We start from the raw sequence: 19,284 nt of genomic DNA, 5'->3' as shown, positions 1-19,284 counted from the left end.
TTATTCATCATGAATATTGATTGTTTTGCTTTGGTTTATTTCTGCTAAGTTGTGCTACAGCAGTGCTAGATTTTCATCTGTTGCGTTTTCTCTTCGGAGTTGAATCATCAGTATTTCATGTAATTGCTTAACTGGGAGGGAATTTTAAGAGTCCTGTGTGTATCACAAGAGGAACCTGAGTCCAGTCATCATAGGATGAGCTCACAGAAGGTCTGGTGTTTGTGAATGGTGCTTGATGCAAGGAATTTTTAAGGGAGCATTAGATGCAAGGGCTTTGTAAAACATAAGGAACATGTTATCTTTAACTTTTAATTTTGTCACCCTTGTCAGTGGCCACGTATTAATCTTTTGGTCCCTTCCTAGTGTTCGCATTTTGCAAATTTGGTTGCTTTTTTTTTTTAAGAGAGGGAGAGAAGCATCAATATGTGGCTGCCCCTAGTGTACCCCACTACTGGGGACCTGGCCCGTAACCCAGGCATATGCTCCAACCGGGAATCGATCCGGCAACCCTTTGGTTTGCAGGTCAGCACTCAATCCACTGAGCCACACCAGCCAGGGCTGGTTGTTTTAATAGGTATCATTTCTAATCTGACATCCAGCCAGGACTAAACTCAGGCTCTCTGACCTCTACATCACAACCATTTCTCTGAGGAGCCTATTTGCTGTGCTCTCCAACTTTGGTCAATACCTGTTGCACCTTGAAGTGTGCTCATGTTTCTATATGAACCTTGCACAGCATGTGCTCTGCTGCTGTTGATTATCATGCTTTGAGGCACATTCACATTCCTCTACAAAGGCTGACAGCACCAGCAGGAAGGGTTTTGCAGGCAGCTATCAGAGGGACAACCTCTGAACCCTGCTTTTCGTCCTTGTGTCCCATCCTATCCCAATGTCCTTTGCTTCATGAGGTGCTTGTTATTTACATTCATTGCTGCTGTAGTAATGCACAACGGCCACTTTTTCACAGTCTATGTCAGTTTCTGGAAAACTGTCACATAGAATTGTGCTTTAATGTGAGAGATGAACATCTGTGATGAGAGAATGCCCTGCGCTAGCTGGTGTGGCTCAGTGGAATGAATGAAGCCCTGTGAACCAAAAGGTTGCTGGTTCATTTCCCTGTTGGGGGACATGCCTGTGTTGCAGGTTGGCTCTCCAGCTGGGGGTGTTGGGAAGACATCCGATTAATGTTTCTCTTACATATTGATGTTTATCTCCTGACCTTTCCCTCTCTAAAAATAAATAAATATATTTTTCAAAACTCACCCTGATGCCCTGGCTCATGTGGCTGAGTGGATTGAGTGCTTGCCTATGAAACAAAGGGTCACCAGTTCGATTTCTGGTCAGGGCACATGTCTGGATTGTGGGCCAAGTCCTCCATGGGGGTCGCGCAAGAGGCAGCCACACATTGATGTTTCTCTCCTCTTTCTCCCTTCCCCTCTCTCTAAAAGTAAATAAATAAAATCTTTAAAAAAACAAAACAAAACAACCCTCACCCTAAGTCACTGTATTTCACCAGCATTTGTTTTCATGTTGCTGCTATGGAACAAGGATGTGTTGGGACCCATTGAACAGCGCGTTTCTGTAAGAGTCTCACAGACTAAAGCTCCCAGCTCAGCTTTGTCTTCCCACAAGGGCCACCGCTGTGAGAATTGTGGACTGATCTTGAGAGACATTTTCCTTTCTTTGACCAGCAGGGAACATAAGTTAGGCCAAAACTGCTGAGGTGTGGGGCACGTGCAAAACCATTTTATCCTAGTATGCTGTGTCACCAGCACCAGAAAAGGGGGACACAACAAAGAATTGTTTCACAAGCAGTGTGCTCAGGGTCTCCCTTGCAAAGAGCTGCAATTTCCATGTGTCATGGAATCCTTGTACCTCTAGTCACATTGGAAAATGCTTCCTCGTTAAGTCAGGACATCTCAAGCAACTGGCTGCTCATACCAGCTAAAGAGCAAAGGAAATCTCTAACTTTGAATGACTTTTCAAAATACTAAGTATTACACCTCTAGAGAATGCAAGAAGAAAGTTATCGGCTGTGTCCAACACAAGTTAAAGACAGTTTTGTGGTCAGTGAAGGTTGGAAATATTTAACCATGAGCCCATCCCTTCATGATCATCAGAAGGTTCACACTGGAGAAAGGCCTTATGAGTGCAGTGAATGTGGGAAATGTTTTATACAAAGATCTGCTCTTTGCCCTGGCTGATGTAGTGCAGTGGGCTGAATGCTACCTGCAAAGCAAAGGGTGCTGCTGGTTCAATTCCCAGTCACAGCACATGCCTGGGGTGCAGGTCGGGTCCCCAGTTGGGGATGCTTGAGAGGCAACCACACACTGATGTTTCCCTCTCACCCTCTCCCTTCCCATCTAAAAATAAAGTCTTTACAAACAAAAGATCTGCCCTTCATCAACACTATCAAGTTCATTCTGTAGAAAAGCCATATGAGTGTGCTAAATGTGGAAAAACTTATATGAGCAGCTCTGTCTTTTTCATCTTTGAATTGTTCACAATGGCTGTAGGCCTTTTGAGGCCAGTGAAATTGGGACATTGTAATTTTTTTATTTTTTATTTTTTTAATTTTAATTGTTGCAGTACAATTTTCTATCTTTTACTCCCATCCCAACCTACCCACCCAGCCCTCACATTTTTAATAATGATCTCTCTGCTCTCTGATATCAGAGTTCACAAAGAAGATAGGCTTTCTGAGTGCAGTGAATGTAGGAAATCCCTTCTCTGTTGTAGTCGCCTCCTTTGTCATCAGTTCACCCTAGAGAATGGCATTATGTCTGCAGTGAATGTGGGAGGTCTTTTCTGTGTGTCAGTAATTTCCATTATTATGAGAGTTTACACTATAGAAATGTGTTTTCTGTGCTTTGAGTATGGGAAATCTTTTACCAGTAGCTATGATTTTCATGTTATGAGGGAAATCACAAAAATTAATTTCTTACAAGTTTAGGAAATTTTGGAAATCACTTGTTTCCTGCACTTGCCCATAGATGGGGCTGACCCATAACACAGGTATATGCCCTAACCCACAATCAAATTTGCATCCTTTCGATTACTGATTGAGCTCCTCCCACTGATCCACACTGGTCAATGTTCTGTCCTTTTCCTCCCTCCATTTCCCCTGTAGAAATAAATAAGCAAATGAATAATTTTTGAAAGACATCAGTGTCAGAATCAGACCATTTTATTTGGCATTTAACAACATGGGTGCAAAAACAATGATAGCAAAACACTTTCTTGGAGTGCTTAACACTTTCTACAGAAGAGGAACTAAAATACTGTGTTCTAAATTTGCTCACAAACACAGTCCTTGAGTTTTTTGCCCATTCACATGATATTTGTCTAAAACATCTCTGCCACACCCTCTTCCAACCATGTTTTTTTGACAAGGTCTGAACGTGGAAAGAGGGAATTCAAGGAATCCATCTTCCTGGAAGAGAGCGTGGCATACAGAGGGGGGCAGTAATTTTCCTGGGGATTGCTCTTAATAATTTCCTCGCTAATATTAATCATGGTCTTACTTTGTACCCTGATTCCCATAAGAACAGGCCATGAGAAGAAAAAGTCTTGAAGTGAGTCAACGATTAACTTTGAGGGAAATTCTGAAGGGATAACTAGTTCTCCCTAGACTATTGAATCATGCCCAAATTGTTTTAAACAAGGCATTTACAAACCTGAGTAAGAAATTATCCCCGATTGTTCCCATAAAAGAATTCATGAATCAGTTACAACAGGCTGAATTATTGGTGGACTTTCCCACGCCTGTTCCTTACCCATAGATACAAAGAGTCTTTCAAGAAAACAAGAAAAAAATTATATAGACCCCTACCCACAGCCCAGAGATACCCCTGGGTAGCATATTGGATTAATGGCAAATTATGGTATCCCCCAAAAGGAGCTAATAGTCTCCAGAGGGTTCCAGATCCCCCATTGCCCTATACAGGAGCATGTAATGAGGATGGTATTAGAATGGCCAATAAGGATGGAGTCCAAGTGCCTTATAATAGTCTACATTTCATGGAAAGGCTAGCTCGAAGCAGACCTCCCTGGTGTTTATTAACTAAGGAACAAAAAAGGTTTACTGTAGCTGGATTTCCTGTTTATCTCTCCTTACATGTTTGTTTTAGTGATTAAAAGGTGGTGGGATTGTTAGACACCTGTATCTCAGGTTTATTGATTTGCATAATTCCAATGAAGTTGTATAAAATAATTTCTTGACCAGAGAACAAATTCCCCTCTAATAAAATAGCCCCTGAGTGTCTAAAAGTTGTTGGAGTAACAGCCCCACCTTTACCTTGAATAGGAATATATATCAAATAGAATTAGACAGGTAAAGAAATAAAAGCTGGTTAGCTATTACAAACTAAGCATGTAGAAACAGTTACCAGAGAGTCAGGTGACAAATTCTGAGAACTTTAATAAACAATAAGACATTCAAACTCTGTATGTACAGCTATTTCTAGTTGTCTGATTTATGGCTCTCCTGGTCAAAATAATCTTTGTTTAATATAACTGAATCTATGGGAATTTTTGTGCTTTTCCTGGTTACCTTTGTATTGATTTTTTTCTGCTTCACCTAACCGCAAATGTTAATCACTATCAGAAATGAAAGTATAAAAACCTGCTTGTACTTGCAATAAACAGAACAGAGCATCACCGTCCCTTGAGGCGTGTTGTCGTCTGTCTCCCATCGCCGACACCTTACCCACCTTTCAGGAACCCCTGGACCCAGCTGCGGCTGGACCGCGGCACATCTCCTTTGTAGCAGCCTGACTGCCACCACAGTACTTGCCTGAGTTCACAGATCTGTTGTAACCTGTACCTTCCCTGGCTCCTGTCCTGCTAAGCTTTGTTTCTAGGTAGTTCTTACCACCTGTGCCATGGCCTTCCCTGCTGCTACTGGAGCCACCACAGCCTCCTTGGATTCCTGGATTGGCCAAATGTTGGCCTCCATCAGCAGAAGAGCAAGAGTTTCTGCCTCCAAAAGTTCCTCCTTTCATGGGTCCAAAATCTGAAGACTATTTGTTGTAATTGCCAAAAATCATTGTACCTTCTACCACCTCCAAACTCCCTTCCATCATCACCAAATCCATTATAGCCATCCTCACTGGCACCATATTCACCACCGCCACCACAGCAGCCACTAAAGCTACCTTGACCGCTAAAGTTTCCTCCATGACCAATGTCATTTGCACCAAAACCACCCACATGACCACCTCTGAAGGTTCTAGAAGCACTTCTCCATCTAGGGCTGGAGAAAGCACTAGCCATCTCTTGCTTAGATAGGACTTGTATGAGTTCACAGTTGTGACAATTCACAATATGGGACTTCTAAATGTCAACCTTGTCTACACAGGCATGGTCATCAAAGGTTTCAAAAGCAAAGACTGTAGTTTTGTCACTGCCACTGTCAGTTATGACTTCAATCACTTCAAATTTTCACATTGTTCAAAAGTAATCTGCTAGATGATTTTTTCAATGTCTTCTTTAATATCATTGACAAAAGACTTCACAGTTAAGGGGACACCAGGTCTGTGAAAATCATTTTTTAAAAAGGTTTCACTTATTTATTTTTAATGAGAGCATAAGATAGGGAGAAAGGGGGAGAAAACATGCATCTGTTGCCTCTCACATGCCCCCAGCTGGGGACTTGGCCCACAACCAGATGTGTCCTGACAGGAATCACACCAGCACCATTTGGATTCCCATGCCAGAGCTCAACCCACTGAGCAACAGCTAAGCAAGGTTAGGGAACTTTCCCTTGAGAAAGGCTCTTTAGTTCCACAACTCTTCCTCCCGCCTCATATGGCCATGTATTCATGGCTGCATCCACCTCCACAGTAGCATGTGTGACAAATTCCAAGCTTCTGTAGCACTTGGTGTTTGGATCTCTCATCATCACACAGTCTGTGAGTGTTCGCCATTGCTCAGCATGGTTCCTCAGTCCATCATCACATGTTTCAAATCTCAAACCTCCAATAAAGTGCTTCTTCAGCTGTTGGGCTGTTAGGGAGACACTGACTTAGATTTGAAGACTGCAGGAGGGAGAACTTAGTGATGCTACTCAGCAGTGTCCACCAGCAGGAAGGGTCAGTATTTGTTTTCTAACTGCTGAAAACAATTATGTTATTTAAAATTTTGTTTACTTTTTAGAGAGAGGGGAAGGAAGGCAGAGAGATGGGCAGAGAAACATCCATGTGTGATAAACATCAATCAATTGCTTCTTGCCCTCTTACAACTGGGGACCTGGCCTGCAACCTGGCCATATTCTCTCACTGAGAATCAAACAATGACCTTTCGTTTTGCCTACTGGCACTCAATCCACTGAGCCACACTGGCCAGGGCCAAAAAGAATTGTATTTGCACATGAAATTTCTCACTGAATTTTCTGAGAAGATGTATTTTTAACTTCTGTGAATATTAACAGAATATTCTGTTGATATTTAATATTCTGTGAATATTAACATGTACTTGGAAATAGTGATTATATACAAAATTTACATTTTGTAGCAAATGGCTTTTATATTGCCATCCATGAAGGTCTGGGAAGTGGGCATGTGAATATGAGAAAGATGTCTAGGATTGTTGTAGTTCTCTACCTTGCAGGGAAATGGTCATGATTTTACTTGTCAATGTAGTGACATTTTCTGTGTGGGGACTAGAGATTATTTCTGTTAAATAGTTATGGATCCCAGAATGGTGTGGCTCAGTAGATTGATTGAGTGCTGGACTGCAAACCAAAAGGTTGCTTGTTGGATTCCCAGTCAGGGCACAGGCCTGTCTTGTGGGCCAATTCAGTAGGGGGCACTTATGAGGCAACCACACATTGATGTTTCTCTCTCTCTCTCCTTCCCTTCCTCTCTCTCTCTAAAAATAAATAAAATAGTTTTGGGTGGTGCCTCAGTGGTTGAGTCCTGGCCTGTGTATCAAAAGGGTGCTGGTTAGATTCCCTGTTGAGGGCACATGCCTGGGTTGCGGGCCAGGCACCCAGTAGGGTGTGTGTGAGAGGCAAACACATTGATGATTCTCTCCCTCTCTTTCTCTCTCCCTTCCCCTCTCTAAAAAATAAATAAAGTCTTAAAATTTTTTAAAAAATAAATATAATTCTTTAAAAATTGAAATTAAATTTATAAAAACAGTTATGGAGTGAGCAAACTATGGAACATTATTAATGTTGATGAATGGATATACAATGTTCATTACTTAAGGAGCAATATGAGAAAATGCTCTATGCAGCCAGAGGACAGATGAGGCTCAATGGGTTTTAAATTAAGGGAACTTAGTTCTAAGAATGACAGAACTAACTTGAGTTATTGGTCTGCTGGAAATGTGGCCACCCTGAATATTATCTTTCTACAATGTATGGGTAATTTTCATTCCTAAGAATTTGAAGAAACACAGTGAGGTGAGAAACATATAGGAAGGTATAAACTGAGAAAGAGTGAGGAAATACAGAAGAGTGAGGAAAAGCCATGACATCATGTTTCATTTCTTCAATAATCATTTCCTAATTATGTCACCTGTTCCAGAGGCTCATTGAGATTTCAGGGAAGCTTTGGCTGATGTAGTTTGACTCCATGGCCAGGTCACAGGGCAAGTTGAAGAAATTACCTTGATCCACTAGGGCTCCTTGTCCTCCCACTCAGTGTCAAGAGGTACATGTCATAATTGTGCCTTTTGTCAAAGAAGAGATGAGACCTGCTTCTGGACGGCAATGTCCCCAGAATACACAGAGTGCATGCAGCTCATTTTTTGTGGCCAGATTGCCATTGATGACAAACGTATTGCTCTAGATGTTCACCAGCTATCAGATGACAGGGTCATCTGTTGAGTTGAGTGTGTGGAAGATACTCTTGGAGCTCCACAGGGGTTTGTCTCTTTTCTGAGGATGACCTCAAAGGCCTTATAATATTCTAGGGCCACATATCACTCAATGTCCTGTGGCTCTGATACTTCCAAGTAGAGCAATTTCATTAACTGAGGAGGGTTAATTTCTGTTTTTCTTCCCAGCCCCTAAGAATTTTAGAGTCTCATAGTTTCTGTTATGCTTGGTCCCTTTTGGCCTCACTCTAAATTGTCTGTGGGCTTCTGGTCAAAGTGGCAGCAGAGGCAGCCATGGCTTCCCTCTTTGCACAACCATATCAAAATTACAACTAAAATATAGAACAAACTGCACTCAGACCATCAGATACTGAATTGAATGGAAGTTTGAGAACCAGGGAATTAAAGAAACCACATCCATCCAGACTGATAGGAGGGGCGCAAATAAAGAATAGTCTTGTACCTCTCCCATGTGTGGTGGATAAAAATTTGGGAGGGATATCTGGGGAGTGAGGAGTCCAGCCCCAGCCCAGGAAGGACCCCAGCCCCAGGGTTCCAGTGGCAGGAGGATAAGTTCATCTTACCCTCTGTCTGCGTAACATCTATCTGCAAAAACAAATGATTTCACTGGTGCAAGAAACTCTGGAGTCCCAAGCAGTTTCTCTTAAAGTCCCCCCCCACAGGCTCACACTCTGACTCATTCCCTCTGAGCTCCAGCACTAGCTTAGCAACTTGAAAGGCACCATTGGTGTACAGGGAGAAACTGGTGTCTCGCCTCAAGGCAAGCAGGCGCCTTATCCCTTTTCTAAACCCTCCTCCTGTAATCCAGAGCCAGGAAATGGTGAAATACCTGAGATTCCATCCACCTGACTGACAGTGCTTGAGCTGCCTTAGAGACACTGCCCCACTCAATTTATGGGCCCACCCAAGCAGCTTTTCCTATGAAGGTCTGGTCTTGGCTCATTCCTCACAAATTCCTAAATTGTAACAAACAACAGGTGGCTTCAGTGAGCCCCAGGACTAGCATGAGCAGCAGGCTGCCTAGCATGGCTTTGTCTGGGAATCTCCAAACCCAACATAAATAGCAGCCATCTCAAAATGTTTTATAGGTCAGGCAAGTAGGCTGAGGGCAAAACTCAGGTGGGAGCTGACCATGGCCTCAACCACCTGGTAAATCACAGGGACAGAGCACCCATTGGACACCTACAGACCATGTCAGCACCACCACCTTGCTGCTGCAATAGTTGATCTGCCACGGACAGCAGAAGTTGGTGGTCAGTATTGACAGGCAATCTTTGCTTCTGACTGGTCTGGGTAAATCCCTCCCATTGATTTCCCAATAGCAACCAAGGGTCAACTACAAGAGGACAGTGTACTCAGCCTATATGAAGGGCACACCTGAGATCCCAGCTTGGGTGATAGGGGAAATTGTGCCACTGGACCCTAGAGGACTCCTACTACATTGGACCACACTACCAAGACACAGAGTCAAAACAGCTCTACCTAATACATAGAAACAAACACAGGGAGGCTGCCAAAATGAGTAGACAAAGAAACATGGCCCAAAAGAAAGATCAAAACTCAAACAGCAAAACGAAATGGAGATTAGCAATCAATCATGTGCAGATTTCAGTACTCCCATTTATTTGGATGGTCTAGAAAGTTAGTGAGGACTTCCACAGTATAAAAGGGATCCAGTCAAAAGTGAACGATACAGTAATTGAAATAGAGAACAATTTTGCATAGAGACAATAATTGTGTTGATAAAGCTGAGAATCAAATATCAATGATATGGAACAGAAACAACAACCAATCAGAACAACCAGAAGAAAACAGAATCCAAGCCCTGGCTGGCGTAGCTCAGTGGATTGAGCGTGGGCTGCGAACCAAAGTGTCACAGGTTCAATTCCCAGTCAGGCTACATGTCTGGGTTGCAGGCCATGACCCCCAGCAACCACACATTGATGTTTCTCTGTCTCTTTCTCCCTCCCTTCCCTCTCTAAAAATAAGTAAATAGAATCTTAAAAAAAAAAAGAAAAGAAAACAGAATCCAAGAAACAGGATAATTATAAGCAGCCTATGAGACAACTACAAAAGATTCAACATTCACATCATAGGGGTGCTAGAAGGAAAAGGGAAAGAACAAGTAGTTGGAAAATCTATTTTAAAAAATAGTGATAGATAACTTGTCTAATTTTGTGAAGTAAATAGATATGCAAGTCCAAGAAGCACAGAGAGTCCCAAACAAGATAAGGTGCAAAGAGGCCCACTCCAAGACACATCAGTATTAAAACGCCAAAGGTTAGCTCTGCCTGCTATAGCTTAGTGGATTGAGTGCCAGCCTGTGAACTGGAAGGTTGTGAGTTTGATTCCCAGTCAGGATACATGCCTGGGTTGTGGGCCAGGTCCCCAGTTTGGGGCAGTGAGAGGCAACCTATCACTGTATCTCTTGCACATAATTTTTCTTTCCCTCTCTTTCTCCTTCCCTTACCCTCTCTTAAACAAATAAAATCTTTCAAGAAAGGGGGGGATGGAAATGGAAGTTTAAGATGCAGACAATAATATATTATGTCATTCAGTTTCTATTATATTTCATAATCCAGAGTAAAGAATGCAGATCACTTCACAAAAGAGGAATGTTGAGGTCAAGAAGAAAAAAATAAAATGCCGAAGGTGAAAGATAAAGAGAAAGTCTTAAAAGCAGCCTAAGAAAAGAAATTAGTTACCTACAGGAGAATTTCCATAAGACTATCAGCTGATTTTTCAAAAGAAACTTTGCAGGCTAGAAGGGCTTGGCAAGAAATATTGAAAGTCATGAGATGCAGGGACCTAGATTGCTCTACTTAGGAAAGATATCATTTGGAATCGAAGAAGGAGAGAGAAAGGACTTCCCAGACAAGAAAAATGTAAAGGAGCTCCTGATCACCAAACCATTATTATGTGAAATGTTAAAGAGACTTATTTAAGAAAAAGAAAATAAAAAATATGAACAATAAATGTCAAAAAAAAAGACAATCTATCAACAACTGAATCTAAAAAACAAACTAAGCAACAAGAAGAATAGACACCAAGTCATGGATAAGGAAAGTGTTTTGATGGTCGCCAAATTGAAGGTGAGGTGAGAGGGAATGGCTGAAGGGGTGAGGAGATTATGAAGTACACATAGGTAGTAACAGAATAGCCATGGGGATGTAAAGTACAGTATAGGAGATGAAGTAGCCAAAAAACATATATGCATGACCCATGAACATGAACAATGGTTGGGGGACTGCCTGAGGGAGGTGTGGGTGCTGGGTGGAGGGGGGCAAAAGAGGAAAAATTAGGATTACTGTAACAGCATAATCAATAAAATATAAAAAAATAAAAAGAAGTTATAAGGTCTATGAAGAAAAATAACTTGTCTCTGGAATTTTTTCCATGGGTGTGTGCATTCACTCCTTTATCCTTGGTGCTTTGGGGCAGCATCTGCAGGTTCAACTATTATTAGTTTTTTGGCTCGTTGTGTGGGTTGAGATTCCGGTGTGGAAATTTCATCTAAATTTGTTGGTAGGCCATCTTCCTGTGTCTACTGTGTCCACTACCTAGATACAGTTTTATCCTCTTCATGGCGTATAAGTGTGTCTTGACATGTGGCATCCATTTAGTCTGTAACCTTTGTTAGCTGAGATCACCTTAGTTAAATGGCTGCTAGGGCGTATCTGGAATGTAAAAAATTAGGAATGTAATGTAAACAATTTTGAAAGAGACTCCATGTAACCTGAGGGAATGATGTCTTGGATCAAGGGTGTGATAAACTTTGGAATGTTTCAAAACCTCCAGTGACCAGCTGGTCCAGATTTGAAAAATAATTTGAGACAGAGACCTCGACATCCAGTGCAATGAGAAATGGGAAAAAAGGCATGTTAAATTTTTAAATAGGAAAAGACCTCTTACAGAATTTCTATTGATTTTTAAATTTTTATAGCATGTATGTATACCTATAATTTTTAAAAATTTAAGAAAGAGAGAAAGGGAGAGAGAAACATTCATTTGTTGTTCTACTTATGTATGCATTCATTGGTTAATTCTTATATGTGTCCTCACTGGGGATGAAACCCAAAACCTTGGTGTTAGGGTCTACCCTGTAACCAACTGAACTGATGGAGGCCTCAAGAGTTGGAAAATTCTAGTTTAAGTTAACAGTAATAAGCCTAGTAGTTAATGCATGTAAAAAGCTATTGTTTCAGGAACTGCAGGTACAGCCCAGCTTGACTCCAGGAAACAACAAGAAATTGGCCTTTGTGGTCCAGAGGCAATGAAGGCAGCATCCAAGCCATTGTGTTCTAGGGAGAGACATATACTGCCCAGGACACAGATAAAGAAAATCACTGGTCAGCTGATGAAAGAATGTTAGGGACATTGCCAGACTGCAGCTTTTATCTGATTAACCTCCTTCCTGAATTCCAAATCCCTTACCTACACTTTTTTCCCCTTGAATTCCAAGTCCCTTACCTACATTTTGCCCCCTTATAAAAAAAGCTTGCTTAAAAGGAAAGCAAAGACTTTCTGTTATGGTGTGAATATACCATCTTCTCAGATCACTGGCCTTCTGAATAAAGAGCCCTTAGAGGTTCAATCCCTGTCTCTGCTTCTGTGTGCTGTAGTGACAGGAAGCCCAAACACTGACTTTTCTGGTTTCATATTTTGGGGACTCCTCTTGGACAGACTTTTGGACTTTCCGTATTTGATGGGGAGTCCTGTTGCCTGCCTAGACTGGAGGCCCCCAGGGTGCATAGCACTAGCACCTGCCAAGTGATTTCACGTGGGGACTCTCCTCTGACTCTCAGCAGTTCTTGTCATTTTCTCATTTGATTGAATCACTACACTTTCTGGTTCAGTTTACAATTCTGGGTCACGATTTAGATCCTCAGTAATTAAGATGCATTCTGGTATACAGAGCTCTGTCTGGTAAAAAGATGCCTTCTAGTTTAATTAAGGTACCTTCTGATTTTAGTGACATTATAGAGCTCTCTCATAGAATGGGGGGAAAAAACTTGGTTCCAAAAAACAGCCCTTTGGGTCAAGTTTTAGGTAATTGGTCAACCTACGCTTATAAATGTATGACTAAAAAGAAAGTGGTTTTTATTATAATACTGTTGGGGTTATATATTATATAATCTAGACTCAGGGCAGCACTGGCCACTGAATGGGTCTTTTTTTTTTTTTTTAGTTCTACTATTTATTTTTAAAAATATTTTTGAGCCCTGGCTGGTGTAGCTCAGTGGATTGAGCATGAGCTGAGAACCAAAATGTCCCAGGTTTGATTCCCAGCCAGGGTACATGCCTGGGTTGCAGGCCATAACCCCCAGCAACTACACAATGATGTTTCTCTCTCTCTCTCTATCTCCCTCCCTTCCCTCTCTAAAAATAAGTAAATAAAATCTTTAAAAAAAACATTTTTGAAAAAATATAATTTTTTTACAATATTTTCAACTTAAACACTATTCACACTGAACAGGTATGGCAGCTTAACCTACCCAGATATGAAGTTTAAGAAGCCAAAACTGTTCTAGTTTAGTTAAAAGAAAAGTGCTGCAGACTATTGTAGTGATGGTTAACAAAGCAAGGAAAAGCACCACTCAAATCATACATTCCAATTTCTTTGTTCAACTGGATTAAGGTTGGTCAAATGTTAGACTTTATAAAGGCATAGCTACAGTGAGAATTGCAGGAGATGCAGCTCTCAAATTACATACTTCCTCAGCTATATTTCTGACATGATAACATACCACCAAAGCCAATACTAGTTCTAATCTGATCACTACCTCAGTAACCGAAGATAGATGTGTCTACAATGAATTATTTCAAATTAACAACCTTCCTCAGAAGATTCTTTTTGATTGGGACAAATACAAATTTGAGTCTGAGCTGAGAAATTCACTTAGCTACTAGAACTTAATTTAAATTTACTCACTTAAAAAAAGCTTAGACAATAACAAGTGTTAGTTAAATCCTAAGGGACCAATTTAGTCTCAAAAAAAGGCAGTTCACTAAGTTAAAAGTCATTTAATCTGGTGCTTTGTCACAGCTTGACAGGTGCTTCTTTCCTTGCTGTCGTCACATCAAGCCATGGGGCCAATTCTGTTTTTCAGTAAATGTTTGACAGCTTTTTTACGTAATAACAGTCTTAGCACTTTTATTAAGCATGCAAGACTAACAAAATTTTGGCATTGCCTAAGTGTAACACGCTGACAAGAGAGCTTTTACAATGAAGTCTTCTAACACTGCCTCCACAGTGCGGAAATTGTACTACATCCACCAAAAGAGGGCCCCATCTACTCAAATATTTTAGTACTTCACCCCAGGAACAAACTCCTTTGCATTTGGATTCAGATTGCTGTTGTCTGGTAAATTCCTCTTCATTTCCCATCCACATGTACTCTGCAAATGGACTTTCATCTTCATGAGAATGACCATTAATAATCACATCTTCGTCGAAGAGGCTCGGGCTAGTACTGCTGCGACTTGGATCGTTCATGGTTGGAGTTTCATTAGTTGTCGTTTTTAACCCAGTGCCCAGGGACGGTAGCCAACAAATCCGGTGGGCCTCTGAGGATCGCCACAGGCAACGCTGCTCCCCCAGGTCTTTTTTTTTTTTTTTAAATAGCGTTTTATTTTATTTTTTTTAAAGATTATTTATTTATTTAGTTTTAGACAGAGGGGAAGAGATGGAGAAAGAGAGGGAGAGAAACATCCATGTGTGGTTGCCTCTTGTGTGCCCGCTACTGTGAACCCTTCCGGTTGCCCAAGCCTGTGCTCTGGGAATCAAGGCAGCGACCCTTTGATTTGCAGGGCAGCGTTCAATCCACTGAACCACACCAGCCAGGACTGAATGAGTCTTTAAATTACTGTATTATACTAGATTACTGTATATTACTGTAACTAGAGTTGTTTTGTCAAAGATCAGAGAAGTGGGACAAAATGCCTGACCTAGAAACTTTTATAATGAGTTTACATAATGAGGATGCAGGATTAAAAGGAAATGGATTAATGGTCCAGAGAAAAGGGAATTTGCCTGTGAAAGATAGCAGAAACTCAGAGGAGAGAACCTTGGAAGATCTAGATAATATGGCTCTTGTGAGCAAGGTCAGTGTTTCCATGGCCCCTCCAGCCCTGGAGATCCTCCTTCCTTGGCTGAGGGAACCAGGAAAGTGATCCTTAGCTGCTTTCGTCATCTGGAACTAATCGGGGAACCAGACTGGGTGGAGGAAAAGCCCCTACTAGGGCAGGGCAATACCCTGTGTGAAAACTTCCAGTGGAAGTAGGGCTACAGGGCCAGCCTGCTGGATGTTATTAGGCACATACTCTGTTCTCTACATCATATTTATTAAACTGGAAAAACTCTGAAAGGACCAGAGTATATCCCTTTAGAACAGATGAAGGAGTACACTCAGGCTTTTTGAGTCCCTGAAGCTGCACCTGGCTTCTACAGGCTTGGGGCTTCCGAACCTACTAAAGCCCTCTCAGTTACGTGGTCAAGAAAGGCAGGGAATTGCCCTAGGATTCCTCCCCCAAATGCTTATTACATATTGCAACCCATCGAATGGTTGTCAAGGAAACTAGATTACACTGTCCAGGGGTGGCCAGCCTGCTTGAGAGCTGTGACAGCCACCTGTGAACTCTTATCAGAAGCTGAAAATTTTCCTTTGGACAGCCTATCACCATTCATGCACCCCACCAAGTGTTGAGCCTGCTGGAGCAAAAAGGAAATCTGTGGCTCACTGTTGGAAGAATGGACAGATACCAAGCCACTCTTCTTGACAATCCCAATGTCTCCTTCAAAACTGTAAGTTAATTAAATCCTGCCTTTCTTCTCCTGGAGCCTGAGTCAGCTGCACTAATACATGATCATGCTGAGATAACAGATAAAGTTAGTTCTAGCAGAATTGATTTACGGGACCATCCTCTAGAAGAGGCAGATTGGACTCTCTATGCAGATGGAAGTAATTATATGGACAAAGGAAACAGAAAGGCTGGGTATGCAGTTGTGACTCTTGAAGGAGTAGTGGAGGCCAAGGCCTGACTACCACCTCTGGTCAGGAAGCTGAACTGATTGCATTGACAAGTGCACTGGAATTGTCGCATGAAAGAGAGTGAATGCGTGTACCAACTCAAGGTAAGCTTTCCTAATTTTGCAATCACGTGGTTCCATATGAAAGGAAAAAGAATCATTAACCTCCAATAAAAAGGCAATTAAGCATGCAGCAGCAATTTTAAAATTATTAGATGCTGTTCAGGTACGTTTACAGGTGGCAGTTATGCACTGCACGGGGCATCAGATAGAGGACACTGAAGTGGCGAGAGACAAAAACATCTGGCCAATTGAGCAGTGGAAAAGGCTGGTAAAGGAGTATTTAAATGCCTGTAGTACCTGTTCTAGACTTGTCACAATTTGACCCTGAATATTTCACTGCAGACTTAGAGAAAGCTGAGAGCTGAGGTTTGATCAAGAAGTAACTGATAACGGATGGAGAAAGAATAAGAAAGGAGTCACACTCCTTCCTGAACATTTAGTAGAGCCAGCCATGAAGCATTTGCATGAGACCACACACTCTGGAAGAGATGCATTAACCACCTATATTAAACCATGGCTCACAGGTCCTGGAATTTCTAAAGCCATGTGAAAAGTAATTGCTAGATATGTTGTGTACCAAAAGAACAACCCAAAGACAGATCCCCATCAAAAGAAAGAAGGGAAGCAATACCAAGGACAGGGCCCAACTGAGGACTGGCAAATAGACTTTACCCAGATGCCAAGGGTCCAAGGGTGGAAATATTGGCTAGTGTTTGTTGACACCTTTTCAGGATGGGTGGAAGCCTATCCTACTAGAACGGAGAAATCCTCAAGGTAGTGAAAGCCTTACTGAAGGAAATGTTCTGTCGCTTTGGCCTCCTTGGTAGCACCCAGAGTGATAATGGACCTGCTTTCATTTCAGAAATTACACAGGTTAGTAAGTTTTTAGGAATCAAATGGAGACTCCACACGACATGGAGAGCTCAGGCTTCTGGGAAGGTAGAAAAGATGAATCACACCTTGAAGAAAAATGTAGCCAAGCTGTGTCAAGAAACTCATCTCCACTGGAATCAAGTTTTGCTATTGCTTTGCTCAGGATAAGGGTGGCTCCTCGAAGTGGGATTCAGTTGAGTTCTTATGAAATTGTGCATGGATGACCATTTCAGGTAATGATTAGGGTGAGAGATATGTATATAGACCAAGAAGTGAAGATAAAAAAATGTGTACAACATTTAAGTCAGACCTTAGCTGTAATTAATGACCTTGGTTGTATTAGAGACCTCTCCCCTAGAGGTTCACTACATTCCTTTGAGCCTGGAGACAAGGTGCTACTCATGACCTTTTAGACAGGATCTCCAGAGAGCCATCTAGAAGAAAAGTGCATGGGACCTTGGGACATACCCCTCACCCCTCACCCCTCGGTGAAGTTGGTAGGAATAAAATTTTGGATTCATCACACCAGAGTAAAGAAAACACTAGAGGAACAATGGACCTCTTAATCTCAAGAAGACCTGAAAGCCATCTTTCCAAAATAATGACTTATGTTCTTTTCATTACTTCTTGTTTGACCACCTGTTATAGACAACTTATTCCTTTCAAATGAGATGAAAATATTTGGGTATATTTAGCAAAAAATATTGTAAATATTTCTGACTTTTGTCTTGCAGGAGGAGCTTACATTGAACCGAACATTCACTACATGTCTTATAGGTGTTTGTACTCCCCTGAGAAGCCTTGGAAACTACACTTTGTTTAAGCATATCAGTAAGAAAATAACCTACTCTGATATTTGTAATCGGAAACCTGTGGTAACTTTAAAGGATAGGGAAATGTTATTCTTAAAAGTCTCTAATGTAGTCCCAGCTGGAGAGTGTGCACCTTTTGTCAAAAGTGCTAAAAACTGTTTTGTTCTTTGTCATAGCTTGTTGCTGCATACAATGTGCCCCCTTATGTGGGTCTACAGTTAGATCCACATAAACTCCCTACCATATAGTCTAATGCTAAAATACATGCTCAACAGCAAAATGAATACTTCTATATGAAACTGATCTCACAGAAATCAGATAGTTTAAAACTAACAGTAGGGAATGATGAGGGACTCAAGAGTTGGAAAATTTTAGTTTAAGATAGTAGTTAATAAGCCTAGTAGTTAATGCATGTAAAAAGCTATTGTTTCAGGAACTGCAGGTACAGCCCAGCTTGACTCCAGGAGACAACAAGAAATTGGCCTTTGTGGTCCAGAGGCAATGAAGGTGGCATCTGAGCCATTGTGTTCTAGGGAGAGACATATACTGCCCAGGACACAGATAAAGAAAATCACTGGTTAGCTGATGAAAGAATAGTAGTCACACTGCCAGACTGCAGCTTTTATCTGATAAACCTCCTTCCTGAATTCCAAATCCCTTACATATACGTTTTCCCCCTTATAAAAAAAGCTGGCTTGAAAGGAAAGGAAAGATGGTTTGTTAGGGTACAAACCTGCGTCTTCTGAGATCACTGGCCATCTGAATAAGGTGCCCGTACAGGTTGACTCCTTGTGTCTGCTTGTTGGGTCTGGTGGGTGTCAGGCAGCCTGAATGCTGGCTTTTCCAGTTCCAGAACTACCAGGCCAGAGCCCATACTTTCCTGTTCATTATAATATCTCATGTAATGGAAAAGAATTCTCAGCTACATATAGGTCAACTTTCATTATAGATATATATTTCTTTATTTACTCTAAGTATAAGTCTTGAATATGTTCCTAATCTTATTGAATTGACAATGCCATACTAATCATCTTGTTGCAGAAAATCACTCATACTCGGGGAGATGGCGAAGCCTGATCCTTTATTACTCACGAGGGCTCAGAGGGGTTAAATTCCCAAATCCTGAGCAAATGAGCTAAAGTTGGACTTTTCTTTATATACTAGTTACACAGGCAGAAAGGGAGGAGGGAGCAACTGCTAAAAAGCAAGCATACAGAAGCAGAAGCGAAAGTCAGTGTTTTGACCTTGAGATAACTGTTACCTTGGTAACGACTGCTGGTCAGCTCCTACTTAAACAAAAGGCACTGTGAAACTTTGCAGGTGTTACAGAGAACACCTTTGCTTATCAAAGAAGCTGCAGAGCATAGAAGCTTTTTCATGGGGGTTTTCTTTTCCTGCCACAATCTCACCTATAAATCAACAACTATGTCTGTAACTCACCATCTCTTTCATTATAATAATTACAATACAGTTTTCACCCTAACAAAGTACCAACAACTTTGTAAGTATTTACTTCTGCCAATTTCCTAACAATCAATTTATCTTCATTGATACTGAAATTACAAGGAGGTTCCCATTTGTGTTGATATTATTATTTTTCATTTTCAAAGGTTTGTCTTGTATCCCTGTGACACTTTTGTCATATATGTGATGGGAAACTAG

The 19,284-nt window shown here is 41.3% G+C and overlaps 1 pseudogene; it reads right to left on the bottom strand.

Moving 5' to 3' along the window:
- Positions 1–4,715: 4,715 nt before the first annotated feature.
- LOC123826035 lies at positions 4,716–14,341 on the bottom strand (annotated as a pseudogene).
- Positions 14,342–19,284: the final 4,943 nt, after the last annotated feature.

Source organism: Phyllostomus hastatus, unplaced genomic scaffold (assembly GCF_019186645.2).
Source record: "Phyllostomus hastatus isolate PE091 unplaced genomic scaffold, TTU_PhHast_1.1 phas_contig_133, whole genome shotgun sequence".
Lineage (NCBI taxonomy): Eukaryota > Metazoa > Chordata > Mammalia > Chiroptera > Phyllostomidae > Phyllostomus > Phyllostomus hastatus.
The sequence above is the reverse complement of the archived record's forward strand: the minus strand, read 5'-3'. Positions and strand labels throughout refer to the sequence as shown.